Here is a 16,868-nt window from a genome sequence, read left to right as displayed (position 1 = left end):
AATACATGAAGGGAATCTTCTGCTGTACATTTTTGTGAGGTTGCTGGTTCTTTGGCTTGTAGCATATTGTACAGTATAAATCCGTATGGCTATGTTCACATGATGTTTTTTCCTATCCATTTTTTATTTTTTCAAATTACGTCAGTCATTTTGCGTTTTGGACAATCGTCGTTCTAGTTCAGGTGGATGTGGCTTTTGGATGTGTCTTTAATTGAAAAGTCCATTGAATTTAATAGTAGAGATAGAAAAAGGACGGTGAGAAAAGAAAAATCTGTTTGCAAACAACGTCCGAAAAGAATTGTCATGATCCTATTGACGTTTGAGCTAACAATGTCCGTTATCTAATACACTGTGTTTATTGGGAGGCTGTCATTCTGTTGACTTCAGTGCATTCCATTGAGGTCAATTAATGCTAAAAACGGATGTTATTTTAAAATAGTTTTCTTAGTTTTCCAGTAACACCAGATTCTGTGTGCATATAGTATGACATTTAATACACATGGAAGCACAGTATGGGCTCATAGGCATCTGAGGACACAGTCTTATAGATTGAAACAACTCAAATCCATAATGCAATCATATACATTGAGACCTTCACTTACAATATTAGGCCATGTTCACACATGGTATAACACCGGCTGTTTTGTGACCTGGCCGGGACACAGAACGGCTGGTGTTACTGAAGATCATCCCGGCTGGTACTGCAGTACCAGTCGGATGATCTTCATTTCTGATGAATTGGGATGCGGGTGCATCAGTGTGTACCCGCATTCCAATTTACCGCTGTACACAATGAAGCATTTGGCTGGAGCCGCACGCTCAATTGTGTGAACTGGCATGATTGTGCTGCCGCTATTTAATTAATAGCGGCCACACAAAACTGACTAGTCAGTTTTTTGTGTGGCGGGTTAGAATCTCAGCTGGAGCGTATACTATCTGTATACGCTACAAGCCAGGATTCCATTCATGCACATACAACGTATGTTTTGTATAAATCACGTCCGTTGTTGCAAATGACAACAACGGCCGTGATTTATAAAAAACATACGTTGTGTGAACATGGCCTTAGAATTATAATCCCTCCAAAATAGTTTCTTTTTTTCTTCTATCTTTACACAACTTTATTTTCTATTTCTCACTCCATATGATTCCTACTTTCGAATAGAATTTTTTAAAATTTTGAATGGGTCATTAAACTATCAGCGGTTTCTTTTTTTCCATCTAATATGTCTATGGAGCCATGTAATTTTTAGGAAATTATTTTTTGTTGTAATTTTTTTTAGAACTTAATTGTACTATTTAAATTACCTTTACATTCTCTGTTATCTGTAGGATAAATGTCGCCTCTGTGATTTAAGTCACCTTATAAGAAATTCATTTGCTAGTTGTAGTTAATGCTGAACATGATCATTGAAGTATTAAGTAATAACCTATTCTCTGGAGCACAGGGTATTTTGCATTTTAAAGCCATATCCTGGAGTTATTTTACCTTCTAGCGCTAAGCAATATTCGCTGCTACATGTTATACGACTTAATTAACTTGTTCACGTTCACTACTTCAGGATAATAATCAAACGCAACACTGTGCATAGAGTTTACTAGAATTTATAGACAGACATCTTTCGCTTGACTTATAACTCGGGTAATTATTTTTTTTAATCCTCTTATATTTCCCTTGTAAAACTTGTAGTTCCATAAAATATTATGTATTGAGCCCGTTCATCATGTCCCTATTCCATTTATGTTTATGTGCCATTATACTATTATACAGTAATTAGGTTATTGTGCTACATGGTGGGCCCACTGCTGGCAGTTTCCACTCTTGTCTATGCCAAGGGTCACATACTAAATATATACCTCACTTGTAGATGTAATATGATAAACACAGATCTAAATGTGATTTTTTTCCAGCTTCTTACAAGTCATTGGATTTTCTGCCATCTTGAATTGACTCTTCCGACTCCTTCTCCTCTCTTCCCCCAAAAAAACAAGAATAAAAGAAACAAATAACAAAGTCAAACCCACATCAAGACCCACTTGTGCTTGATAGGAAATACGTCTGCTCTCTATATTTTGAAACAGTAAAATTCTTTTAACTGTTGTTGATAGAGTTAAGGAAAGAACAGCATGGAGGTGAAACCGTGAAGATATGTAAGAAAGTGCCCTGATGACATGTGTAGATGGCGGCTGGCTCATCTAGACATGTCATCCGTCACTTTCTTCCAAGTCTTCACGTCACTTGTATACCTTGCTTAGATAGGTCTTTGCTTTGACCGAAAGCTCCACAAGGGGATATTCGAAATAATAATCATTATTTACTGTGCCTATTTCGGGTGATGAATACGGACATTTGATAACTTATGTACATAAAAGACCGTTCGTTCAGCATAACTTTTTAAGTGCGGTTGATACTATTACTCCAGTACATCATGTTTATTCACCTGGCACCTAAACATCGGAGTGCACAGGCATACTTAAAAAAAAAAAAAAAAAAATATATATATATATATATATATATATATATATATATATATATATATATACATACAATGGTGCCTTGGATTATGAGTATAATCCGTTTCGGGACCGTGCTTGTAATCCAAATCCACTCTTAAACCAAAGCAAATTTTCCCATATGAAATAACTGATATGCAGAGAATTGGTTCCACGCCCCAAAAATAATGATTTATTATTCTGAGTAACATGTAAAACAGATGAAACAAACATTCAGAAACAGCAGAATATGTGATATTATAAGTTACTGTACAGTAATGGAGGGAATAGGAAACCCAAGGGCTGACAGAGACTGCAGGGAGCATGAGGGGATCAGCAGGGCAGATGTAGGCACATACATACAGCACTCTCTGTCTAGGGAGAAAGGGGTTACAGCTATGGAGAGATTACCTCCACAGTCCTGTCCACTGATGTAAGCCCCAGCCTGAAGTGGATCTTCTATGATTTGGAAGGGGAGGGAGACTTCCTGGGTCAGAGTAAAGTGCTATACAGACCATGCCCCTCCTCCACTCGTGCTCCCACCCAGTACAGGGAGCTCTTATACCAAAGCAATGCTCTTAAACCAAGTCACAATTTTGAGAAACTGTGAGCTCTTAAACCAAAACTCTCTTAAACCAAGTTACTCTTAAACCAAGGTTCCACTGTGTGTGTGTGTGTGTGTATTATATATATATATATATAAGCAATATACTATTGTTGATAGCTTCTTATTATTTTCTAATACTAACAGTTTGATCATGATGGGATGTTGTAGAACCAGCCACTTTATCATATACACACTGGATGTAATTTATTACTTTATTTGGTATGCTAAAATATTTTGGGTCCCGATTATTGATAAAAGACTAAACAGAACCCCCAATAATAATAATAATATAACAAGAAGTTGATATTAAAGTAAAGATAACCCAGTGGTTTGATAAACTTTTGTTTCATTTGGAATGATACTTTTTGGACGGGTTGACATTTTTGCATCTAAGTGTCCCAGCCTGTCTATTGGTTGAATCAGGATTTATGAGGTTGTTAGTAATTTCTAGTACAAACCGAATGATATAACTAAATATAGATGTAGCAGAGCTGAGTTTAGCCAACATTATTTTTTTCTTTCACTCTAATATTTGGATATACAAGATAGAACTGTGTGGTTCCATGCTGACATCTTATAATACATGTTGCCGCTTGTATTTTTATAATGTGCTAGCACATAAGTTAAAAAATACCTCTCCGCTGCATTTTATGATTAGAACATCCTTATTGATTTCTGCTTTTTTTTTTTTTTTTTTTTTTTTTTTTTTTATTAAGGGTAAACCCTTAAAAATCCATTAGCTAACACGCTCAGGAAATGTAGTGCAGATTGCAGAAAGGACCCGGAAAGATAAAAACATAACCTTTTACAAAAGGCCTGATGAGGTGTATCTCAGCAGAGTGCTCCTTCCCTGCAACTGTCAAATCAGCTTTCAGCCTCTGTGCCAACGGGTCAGAGCTCAATAATAATCCTGTTGCCCCCCCTGCTGGTTAAAAGCCTGTGCTCATTTTGTTACTCTACACTGAGATAAACATTGCAGTCATTTCACAGTCCCTTTAACACTGTATATGAAATTATCATGTGTTTAGCTCTCGCTGGTAACAGAGTAAAGGGAATTTTATGCACAAATATATATATATATATATATATATATATATATATATATATATATATAAATTTATAGATATTTTAAATTTTTCAAAAGTTATGTCCTGTCATGTAGATGACCTTTTTACTTTTTTATGTTGTGTGACCAAACTGTATTGCCCCCATTCTGAAATGAGCTTTGAAAGCTAAAATAGGAATCTGAAGAATCTGTTTGTCAATATCTTTTTGTCAATTATCTATCTCTGTATCTATCTATCTATCTATCTATCTATCTATCTATCATCCAGTGTCGGACTGGGGTACTTGGGCCCACCAGGGAATATTTTATTCTAGGGGCCCACCCTACATACCCCAGATATACCCAGCGGTAAACCTTTCACATTACTATAGCGACTTTGTACAGTGCTGTGTATGTGACCGGCATTGCTCGCTCTCTGTTAGTAACTGGTCAGACACTCTATGCCAGGGATGGGGAACCTTTGGCCTTTCAGCTGTTGCAAATCTGCAATTCCCATCATGCCTGGACAGCCGAAGGTTCCCCATCCCTGTTCTAGTGTATAGGAGCTGTCCAGGCATGATGGGATTTGTAGTCTTGCAACAGCTGGAAGGCCGAAGGTTCCCCATCCCTGTTCTAGTGTATAGGAGCTGTCCAGGCATGATGGGAGTTGTAGTCTTGCAACAGCTGGAAGGCTGAAGGTTCCCCATACCTGTTCTAGTGTATAGGAGCTGTCCAGGCATGATGGGAGTTGTAGTTTTGCAACAGCTGGAAGGCGAAGGTTCCCCATCCCTGTTCTAGTGTATAGGAGCTGTCCAGGCATGATGGGAGTTGTAATTTTGCAACAGCTGGAAGGCCGAAGGTTCCTCATCCCTGTTTTAATGTATAGGAGCTGTTTAGGCATGATGGGAGTTGTAGTTTTGCAACAGCTGGAAGGCCGAAGGTTCCCCATCCCTGTTCTAGTGTATAGGAGCTGTCCAGGCATGATGGGAGTTGTAGTTTTGCAACAGCTGAAAGGCCGAAGGTTCCTCATCCCTGTTCTAGTGTATAGGAGCTGTCCAGGCATGATGGGAGTTGTAGTTTTGAAACTTCTGGAGGGTCGAAGGTTCCCCATCCCTGCTGTATGCAAACAGCACAGCCGTCCACTTTAGTTTCTTGAAAGGTGAAGTCCCATGAAACCAACTGGGGGATTATATGTCATCCTGAAGCTGCTAAACAGGGATGCAGACCTATTGCTCAGGGGCCCACTAATGGGTAGGGCCCACCGGGGGATTCCCCTGCTCCCCTATGGGCCAGTCCAAGCCTGCTATCATCTATCTATTATCTATCTATCTATCTATCTATCTATCTATCTATCTATCTATCTATCTATCTATCTATCTATCTTTAGTAATTTCAGCAGCACAGGAAAAATATGGGTGCCAGGCAAATACTCCAACCACAAGTCCACAGTATATATGTAAAGTAGCTTGACGGTACTCCAGATAAGGTGAAAAAAAAAGCCTTACATTTATTCACTGCTGTGCACTTTGTGAATAAATGTAAACCCCTTTTTTTTACCTTATCTGGAGTGCCGTCAAGCTACTTTACATATCTATCTATCTATCTATCTATTCACCTACTATCTTATCTACTGTATCTGCCTGTCTCATGTCATACATAAGTTTGTCAGCTGAATTACTTTTTGACTTTATTATGTAACCAAACTGTATAGCCCTCATTCTGAGCTATAGTAGCGAAAATAAGAATATGCGTTTTGTATGGTGGACAAATGGATTTATATTGATATAAAAGAGACCACTCATGGTCAGCGTGTCACTTTAAATCTCAACCTCAACACTCACAAACAAGTCTGTCCATCTATGTATCTATCTATCTAGTACAAGGAAGTACGCTTGAGAATGACGGCGAGAAGCTGTCGAAACGTTGTGCACATGGAATGCTGTGATATGTAACCACAATAAGTTCACGATTGTTCACCTGAATCTTCAGAGTGCCGTGGGATTTCCTGTTATCTATCTATCTATCTATCTATCTATCTATCTATCTATCTATCTATCTATCTATCTATCACCTATCTATCTATCTCCTATCTATCTATCTATCTATCTATCTCCTGTTATCTATCTATCTATCTATCTATCTATCTATCTATCTATCTATCTATCTATTATCTATCATCTATCTATCATATCTAATATCTTATCCCTCTATCTCTGTCTTGTATTGTATCTCATATCTGTATTGTATCTCATATTATGTATTAAAATTATGTCTATCTATCTATCTATCTATCTATCTATCTATCTATCTATCTATCATATCTTAAAGAGAATCTGTCAGCTGCAACTCATGTTCCAAACTGCTGACACTGTTATATAGCTATTAGATCAAGGAGACACATGGTACTTTTCATAGATGCAGCTGTGCTTCCATAATTTAGAAAAACGGATCAATTCTCTAGTAGAAAGAGTCAAAGAGGTCTTCCTGCAGCTGAATGTCTCCTTTCCCTCCTTCAGAGTCCTAAACTGAGTCGGGTATAGAAGGGAAGAGTAAGGGGTTGTTACAGCTTGCTGCACTTTAGGAGCTCGGGAAAGCCTCTGAGTTTAACTCTGCACTATAGACTAAAAGCATTTTTCTACATTCTGGAAGCACAGACAGGTATATGAAAGGTACAATGTGTCTCTTTGATTTAACAGCTATCTAATAATTTTAGCAGTGTGGAACATAAATTGAAGCTGAAAAAAATTATTTTGTAATACCATAACAGAGTATTGGCGGTCAGTGTATCACAAAAACTGTGATCACAATTTGGCCAGCTCTCAAATTGTAAAAAAAAATCCATCCATCATGAGTGCAGAAAAATTGAGTTTAGTTTCTCAGGAGTGAGAAAGGTTGCCTTGGAAATGAATCCCTTGCAGATTCAAATCAGCAGGTTTTAGAAACACACGTTTTTTTGTTCTGCATAATGAGCAGAAAAATCTGCATTGGCATTGGCAAATATGCATGTTGTGGTGTGCATTTGTCTTGCAGAATTTCCTGCAGATTGCAGAAAAATAACGAACTACCTTAACCTCTTAACGACCCATGACGTATCACATACTTCATGGTGCCGTTAGGGGAGTTCAGAGAGGGGCTGCGACCCCCCTCTGAACCGCCGCGATGACAGCTGCATTTAAATGCTCTCTATAGCCTCTCCTTGGTGGTCTAGTGGGGGATCCCCCCCGCAATGCGATCACGTAGGGGGGATCCCTTCTCCTTACCCGGCCGGGACTCAACGTCGGAATAATGCTGATCCTGGCTCGGTATTCTATGTATCTGGTCTGCAGCAGACCAAAGTAATAGAGCACCGATACAATAAATCGGTGCTCTATTATCTATTATATCAGTGCTGTGTATATAAAAGTCCCCCAGGGGGCTTCTAATTAATGTAAGTTTTTTTTAAAAAAAGTGTTTTTATTAATAAAAAAATCCCCTCCCCTAATAAAAGTCCAAATCACTCCCCTTTTCCCATTTAATAAATAAAAAAATAAAATAAACATATTTGGTGTTGCCGCGTGCGTAATCGCCCGAACTAGTAAATTATCTTATTTCTGATCTCGCACGGTAAAAGACGTAAGCATAAAAAACCCCCCACCAAGGTGCAAAATTGTACATTCTTGGTTGCATCAAATCCAGGAAAATTGTAATAAGTGATTGAAAAGTCGCATATACACTAACTAGGTACCAATAAAAAGTATAGATCATGGCACAAAAAATGACACCTCACACAGCCCCATAGACCAAAGGATAACAGCGTTATAAGGATGGGAATAGAGCAAAGTAAGGAACATTTTGTTTTTACTGTAAAGATTTTTATTTTTTTTCAAGCTGTCAAATAAAACAAAAGTTATGAAAGTTACATATCGTTGTAATTGTACTGACACGAGGAACATATATAACATGTCAGTTTTACCCTAGGGCAAATGGCGTAAACACAAATGAAAATCAAGCACTATGGCCTTTTAAACACAAGGAAGAAAAAACGAAAGTGCAAAAATGAAAATGGGCTCAGACCTTAAGCGGTTAAAGAAACACTTGAGTTTTTGTTTTAAAGGAGAGGTCACTAGTGGGACCTGAACAGTGCTGACACTGCACCATGGGAATGTGATGAGCACGGGTGCTTCTTTAAGCATAAGGGTATTCCCCTGGTATAATGTAATCACATGTCACTAAAATATACCAAAAAATTATGATCAATGGGTTATCAATCTCTGAGACGCCGCCAATACAGCTCCTTAAAGAAGCAATACAGGTTTTTCATTAGCCTTAGCACTAAGCTTGTGTGCTTGTGATCGTGCTCCCACATTGGTATTATCCAATGCCACATTCCACTGTTCTAGAGCAGTTTGTGCCCACATGACCTCTTATCTGACTATCCTGAGTCCACAGCGCTTTTGAAGACTTCCATGCATATGAGACCGCTCTGTAGATTCATGATGGTTAGAGGAGAGGTCACATGGATGCCAACATCTAGCATCTATGTTATCACTTCAATTTGTGGAAAATCCCTTTAAATTGAGGAGCTACTTTTTCATTAATTCTAATATGTACATACAGTGTAACTGAAAATTGTTCTCTTGGTGATCAGAATGTATTCTGATAACAGAACAGGGACAGGAAATCACTGAATGGATCCTGAAACCAAGCTGTCACACCCTCCATCATCATGTGGCAACAGCTTCCAACCTTACTCCCGCCTGAATATATAGACTGCTCTAAATAATGCCTATATTTTGCTGTCAGTGTTGGGCAGCACGGTGGCTCAATGGTTAGCACTGTAGCCTTGCAGTGCTGGGGTCCTGGGCTCAAACATCTATATCTATATCTTGAATTTAAAGGGATACTCTGATATCAGGTAAAAAAAAATGCTGCAGAAGCATGTATAATTGCTTGCCTGATTGTCTAAGTTTTTAACCAACCCAAAATCCCTTTGTTTAGGGGGTCTTAGTTCTGTATTTGGTGGCTGCACTTGTACTGCACACCATTGCACCTGCTTGTTATTTGTGTTCACACATGTTGGAGTTTCATTGCAGTACTAGGCTATGTTCACACTGCGTATGAATCCGTCCGTAGTGCGAACCGCGAATATACGCACGTAGTTTTGAGGTTGATGCGTTTGCTTGAAAGTATACGATATACGCCCGCACAATGCACACTACGTATAAGCTTACGGCCGGATCGTATACGGCGCCGTGAAAAATAAACAAGACCATTGTTTGAGGTCGGAAATGTTGAAACTCACGGCCGTAGATTTCCATGCGTTCCCGTCCGGAGTACTTATTTCAGCCAAATTGAACTTGATTTTTTGATCCAAAAGGTTCTGTGTGGTTTACGGGACTGGGCGAAGATTTCCAAGTAAATGACCTGCCTCAGATCGCTTCGAAACAAGCTAGGAAGGCATAACTGTACTACGGGCATATGTTTGCGGTTCGTACGCATCCAGCCACATGTCTATTTTTCCCACGCCCGTAGTTTCAGCCACACATGTACGGCGGCGTATGATCTACGGACGGATTCATACGCAGTGTGAACATAGCCCTAAAGTGTCTTTAAAGAAATGTAAGAAAGATGCAGGCAGCATGGTGTTAGAGTCCTATTACACGGAGCGATTTTTAACGATAAACGATCGCAAACGAGATGGTTTATTATTAACCTGAAATTGTTCACCATACTACACAGAGCGATAGTTGTTAATTACGATCGTTATTGCAATCGTTATTGCAATCGTTACTAAGATCGTTTATTCCTAACAAAGCAATGAACAATGTGCAATTACACTGAACGATTAGTAAACAAATGTGGAACGTGAGTGAACGAATGTGGAATTACAGCAAACGATTAACGATAATTTTAGGTTCAGATGTAAATCAACGACATACGAACGATTTTTGGATCGTTGCCTGCAATTACACAGAACGATTATCTTTTAAATTCGAACGATATACACGATAATCGGGGCCCGGGGCCACGGCTATTAGCGGGCACGGTCAAAGATGACAGCTGCATCCGATTACCTTATGCAGCCGCTCCCTGGTGTCTAGTGGGGTGGATCGCTCCGTTGTCCAGGAGGTGCGATCCACACATCCGACTCGGGCCGGGGTCTGCCCTGTAATGGCGCTGATCCCAGCTCGGCACTCGATTGCTTCGGCTGCAGCAGCCGGAAGCAATCCAGTGCCTATGTCATTGATCTATGCTGTATTACTATACAGCATAGATCTCAATGAGTGATCAGTGTGCATATACTAATAAAAGTGTGAATCACCCCCCTTTTCCCATGTTATGAATAAAAAAAAAAAAAAAAAAAATGTTTGGTATTGCCGCGTGCGTAATCGCCCAAACTGTTAATTAATCACATTCTTGATCTCGCACGGTAAATGGCGCAAGCGCAAAAAAATCACAAAGTGCAAAGTTGCGCATTTTTGGTCGCATCAAATCCAGAAAAATTGTAATAAAAAGCGATCAAAAAGTCGTATATGCGTAATCAAGGTACCGATAGAAAGTAAACATCATGGCGCAAAAAAATGACACCTAACACATCTCCATAGACCAAAGAATAAAAGCGCTATAAGCCTGGGAATAGAGTGATTTTAAGGAACATATATTTGTTAACAATAGTTTGAATTTTTTACAAGCCATCACATAATATAAAAGTTATGATATGGCTATGGCTTTTTAAGCACAAGAAGGGAAAAACGAAAACGCAAAAATTTTAATTGGCCCGGTCCTCTAAGGGTTAATGTCCCAATAAAAATATATATATATATATATTTTCTGTGTATATGACAGGGGGATAGTGATACAGGCTGTAGGGACTGGTCAGAGGTGATTACTTAGGGGGGCAGAGGTAGAGCTCAAAAACAAAGATACAACCATGCCTTCTATGACATCATGAGGTGATGCGTTGTCTGTGAAGTGAGGGAGGAGTTGGGGAGCTGTAGAAGATATTCTGTAGTCTTTCTATTTACTATTTCCTGTCAGGGGTGAATCATGCAAAAGTAACACTAAAGCCAGTACTATTAGTGATAACACTATATTAGAAAGTTCTATATCTTGAGGTGACAGTTTTATTTAAATACAATTTTCTTATACCATATAAATTTTTGCTCAATATTTTGCAACCAAAACCAGGAGTAGATTGAAAACACAGAAAGGCTATTTTCACACACTGTTGAAATTTAGTGTATGGCTGGCATTTAATGGTAAATAGTGGCCGTTATTTCTAAGCAGTGGCCGTTATTTTAAAATAACAGCTGTTTTTTGCCATTAAATGGCAGCCATCCACTAAATTTTTACAGTGTGTGAACATAGCCTTCCTGTGTTTAAAATTTACTCCTGATTCTGGTTTCAAAATACTGACCAAAATACTGAGCAAAAATACTGTGTGGGAACATAGCCTAAGGCTATGTAAAAACAACAGTCATATTTTATAACAATGCCTTTTGATGTACAAAAATTTGATGTTTCAAAAATAACAGCCATTATTTGCATAACAGCCGTTGTTATAAAATACGGACGTTGTTTTTACATAAGCCTAAGGCTAGCCTAAGGCTATGTTCACACTATGTAAGTTTCATAATAATTACAGCCGTTGTAACAACTACGGAACTTACGTAGTGCTGCCGGCCCGTTCACGGAACGGCCGGTATCTTACGCAGTGGGAACATGGCCTTAAGGTGTATTTCCAACTTACAAAACTGTCTCCTAATCACGACAGCACACTGATTGGCTGAGCGCCAGGAGATGTTGGGAGCCCCCGAAACAAGCTGAAGTATGGACCCGGTAATGTACAGGGCCACGGGGGGTTAAGGGGGCTGCCTTTTACATACTCAAAGCGGGGTGACAATCCCGCTGTGAGTATGGATTCTCATTGAAAATGACAGTTAAGGATCCGCAGCGTGAAATCTGCTGCAGATGCGTTGTGTGTGAACCCACCCTTAGGGTATAAACCCACACACCGTATATGCAGCGTATTTACTGCTGCGATACGCAGCAAACTCGCAGCAAACTCGCAGCAGATTAGATCTAAATAACTGAACACAGCATCAAATCTGTACCAACAAATCTGCTGCGTATTTGTTGCATATCTGCTGCGTATATGTTGTGTGGGTTTATACCCTTAAAGTATTTCCACGTAATATTATTTCCTCTGTGAAGCTGGAAAATGTATTGAATGTAATTCCAATTTACTGCAGAAATTTTTCAGTATGAAGTAAGGGGGTGTTTGCATTCAAAATGGCTATTAGAATAATGATATAACATCACCTTGCCTTCACTTTATGTATAGTAGGTTTTATTTAGGGGTTGTCCAGCAGGAAACAATAAAAAAGTGCTGAGGTGTGTCCTGTTTGTTGGGATGGAGAACAAGAAGTAGGGTATAGCGGGACCCAGACACCATTGGAATAACGGAAGGAAAATTTATGAGCAGCATACAGCTTTTTTATGGTACTTATTCATGTCTGCCCCAATTTTCTTTAGTTTTATACAACTGTACAACCCCTTTAACCTGCCACAATTATACTGAGTGTTATTTAAAAGGGAAATCTACTTAATAAAATCTTCCAACGCATATCTTTCTGCCTTATCAGAAGATGACATCAGTTGGGTTCCATAAAGTTAGCTTTCCAATAATTTCCAAAAAGAAGAGATGGCGACTGAATAGTTAATGAGAACTCTTTTGGCAGCTCAGAAATTTTCTTAGCTTGAAATCACTAAAAAAGAGTAAAACTGATTCCTATGAAGGCCCCTTCATTTTGAAAGTCAGTGGGGGTCCAGATTTGTGGACCCCTATTGAGGCCTTCTTGTCAGATGTCCATATGACAGAGTCTGAATTTTATTATAACTCGATCTCTTCTTTGAGCTGCCGCCAAATATAATTCAATGTTTAAATAAATATCAGAACTTGTACATTATTATAGAAGAACCTCTTGGTACCACCTGATACAAATGTCAATCACTCTACTGGCGCCTTCTACCATCCGTAAGTCCAAGCTTTTTTCAATCAAGAATCGAGGTAGCATATCTTTAAATTCTCCCAAGCCTTGTTCTGAAAGGGTTACCTCACATCCAGGTGACAGACTAAGGGAAAAAAAAAAATCTGTAAAATAACGGAGGTCCTGTTAGAGGCATTGCTGTTTGCGAATATGACAACCCCTTTCCCTGACTCCGTCTTAATGCCTTGTCATAGTTCTTGATGCCTGCCTGTCAGCACAGCAAGAGGGATTTCTTCATGTGTGAATAGTCACCTTAATGATAGCAGATGGAAACTCCACAGGGGTCCCAGCCCATCACACTGTCATTGTCACAGGCTGCCCTGACCCGTTTTCCCCTCCTCTGTGTTTCTTCCTTTTTAAGAGAGAAATGGATGGTAATTGAAAACCATCTTACAGCAACCATCTCCCCTTATTTTAGTTTATGTTATTTTATTTTTTTTAACCAAACATAGAAATTGAAAGTCCGCGGCTTTAATTCCCCCAGCAGTCCTTCGATGCCATTTGCCATGCAGAAATATTGAAGTTTTCGTAACACAGGAACAGGTTTCATCAAAACACTACTACTTTGACTACTACTACTACTACATAATATAGCCTACAAAATCTACAAGCATACAAAAAATATTTCTAATGATATTATAGAAATAATAAAATTGTTTTACTAATTGTTTTACTAATCTGTTAAAATTAATACATTCTAGACATTCAAAAAAAGTTTATAACACATACAGTATAATAGATCTATTTGTAAAATGAATTATTGGAGGCCTTACATTTTTAAAAGTCAAACTTAGCTTATTCTTTTTAGTAAACTCTGTCTTAGGTATCAATGTACATTTCAGAATTTTTTATTTTCTATAAGTAGATAAATAGGTCTGACGACAAACTTATACTATTAATTACTATTTGGTGATGTAAGATAGCCAACCAGAAAGGTTTTGGTGAAGTAGTTAGGAACCTCTTGTGTACAAACCCATTACTGAATAAAAATATTCTTTTCAAAAAGGATACGAAAATTTTTGTACGTTTTACATAATTTTTTTGTACTTTAATTTTGTGCTTTTATGTTACTGTAATATTTTGATTATCACTAATGATTTACGTAGGCTTATTATTTCTGTTAGTGGTGTGAAATATTGTACAAAATAGGGTAAAAATATTGTATATTCACATATTGCAATAAAAATTATGCTACAACAAACAGTAACTCAGTAGCAACTACTTCCTAATCCTGGGTTTATATAAAATGAAGAAAAAAAAAAAATGGCCATAAAATAGGTATAATAAGTGTCAGTCTTTGTAAATCTAATAATGTCTTCTATTAATCTTTGTGGAAAAATGGCAAAAAAGGAGGGAGATTTATGAAAGGGTGTAAATATACACCTGGTGTAAACTGCCCACTGCAACCAATCACAGCTCCACTTTTGTTCTACCAGAGCTGAAAGCTGAGCTGTGATTGGTTGCTGTGGGCAGTTTACACCAGGTGTATATTTACACCCTTTCATAAATCTCCCACAATGTGTACACACATAAAAACATCTGCTGTTCCAATGTTGATATTAATTCCATAGACTTCAATGGAACCCATTATTAGATCAAAGAATGCTGCTTTATTGTTTTCATTTTACAGTGTGTGAACCAAGTTATTATAACAATGAAGATTAAAGTGATAGGGGAGAAAAAGATTGACCTGTAAAAACTTAGGCTAGGTTCGCACTTCAGGAACATGTAGGGTATAGGGTATAGGTGGCTAATAAAGATCATGGGTTCACACTACGTATATTTCCGTCAGTATTGTGGTCCTCATAGCAACCAAAACCAGGAGTGGATTAAAAACACAGAAAGGCTCTGTTCACACAATGTTGAAATTGAGTGGATGGCCGCCATATAACAGTAAATAACGGCCATTATTTCAATATAACAGCCGTTGTTTTAAAATAACAGCAAATATTTGCCATTAAATGGCGGCCATCCACTCAATTTCAACATTGTGTGAACAGATCCTTTCTGTGTTTCCAATCCACTCCTGGTTTTGGTTGCAATATGAGGACCACAATACTGACTGAAATATACGTAGTGTGAACCCAGCCTTAAGGTAGGTTCACATACAGTAAAATAAAAGCAAACTACTACAACAAAATAAGGAAAAAATACGGCCAATTTTGCTATGTAACAACGTGCCACGGTACATTAAAGTCTAGGGGACAGACACCTGTGCACATGTTCCATTGTATAGATAGACACAAACATATAATATATAACACTATGTAGAAGACTCAGATAGACATTTTTTCCATTTTTAGACATATATTTCAGACATATTTTATATTATACTGTTATAATAATTTTATCTATGTATTAACACATAATATAAAGGTATATTCTCAAAGAATTTAAATACAGTTATATATTATCCTAAAATATGAAAAAAATAGCAGTATAAGTTTTCCTTATAAATAATTTCAAGTTTGTCTTGAGTCTCAGCAAGTTATTACCTATAACACTGACCTTTTTTCTCTGTTTTTCCTAACCCATTCACACAGAAATAATATTTTCTGTTATTCCTTGTATTATAAGTCATGTATAAGTGACAGCTGCTCATTGTGAGTTACTATTTCCCTTGAAATACAGAATTTGTCTCTGCATTCCTTCAAATGTCTCGTACGTCTGTCTGTTGAGTTTTCAAATCCCAGCAAATGTCATAATTTACGTGGCCAGCAGCATTTGAATACAATTTCCATGTAGATCCCTCTGATAAGTACTTCTACTATATGCATTTTAGAAATAGATGTTAGGAGTGGGGTTGTATGCTGTTAAGTCTGAGGGGAGTAGAATATTATATAATATTATGCAAATAATATTAATTGAACTGGTGATTGGGAATATGGGAAACTATATAAATGAAGCATTAAAAGTATTTTATCATAGCCCATAACAACAATGTATGAGATCAAATAAATTGTTAATTTTCATACACACACATGCATATATCAAAATAGCTAGTATAGATAGTAAAAGATAGCACACAATAATGATTATATATATATGTATATGTATGTATATATATATATATATATATATATATATATGTGTGTGTGTGTGTGTGTGTGTATATATATATATATATAAAATATTTCTGGGAGATGGCCCTTTATTCTGTCTACTGAATTTCAAACTAAAATAAAATATAAAAGGAACACCAAACAATATAGTATATTTTTAGAACTTATTTATTATGGAAAAAATATTTTTTTTCCCTGGCAGTATGTGATAGAAAAAAAAAAATAATTTACTAAGACACAGAATGTGTTTCCTTTACACGTTTAACATCAGTGCTCCACCACTGCTTCAATTCTCAGCAAGGGTCAGTCATGATAGGAAAGGTACATTGTTTTGATTGCTTTTCATCTCAGGGGACCCTAGTGCATTATAACAAAAAAACCTTGTGAAATTAGATTTCTTTTTGCGATAGTGAGGGATTCCATGGTCTTTATTATAGCAGTACAAAGTATTGTGGTGTGTTGTTATGGTATATCTGTAAGAGGGATGAACTGTCAATTCTCTCCTGCAGAACTGAATAGTTTTATAAATAGTCACCTGTCACTTTAAATACACAACAAACAGAATTTGTGCTTGCATATATTTAAGTATGTGTTATTAAAGATCTTACTAGATAATGGTCCACAATGCTTAG

General features: G+C 37.5%; 1 long non-coding RNA gene across 1 annotated transcript in view; it reads right to left on the bottom strand.

Moving 5' to 3' along the window:
* Positions 1-1,534: 1,534 nt before the first annotated feature.
* The window catches only part of LOC138789635 (uncharacterized), an 82,693-nt gene continuing 67,359 nt past the window's right edge, over positions 1,535-16,868 (bottom strand). The window contains exon 6 of the long non-coding RNA XR_011362745.1: positions 1,535-1,973. This is a non-coding gene — a long non-coding RNA (uncharacterized lncRNA). The remainder of the gene's footprint in view (positions 1,974-16,868) is intronic.

This window comes from Dendropsophus ebraccatus, chromosome 4 (assembly GCF_027789765.1).
Source record: "Dendropsophus ebraccatus isolate aDenEbr1 chromosome 4, aDenEbr1.pat, whole genome shotgun sequence".
NCBI lineage: Eukaryota > Metazoa > Chordata > Amphibia > Anura > Hylidae > Dendropsophus > Dendropsophus ebraccatus.
Note: the sequence above shows the minus strand (reverse complement) of the source record. Positions and strands in the feature narration are given on the sequence as shown.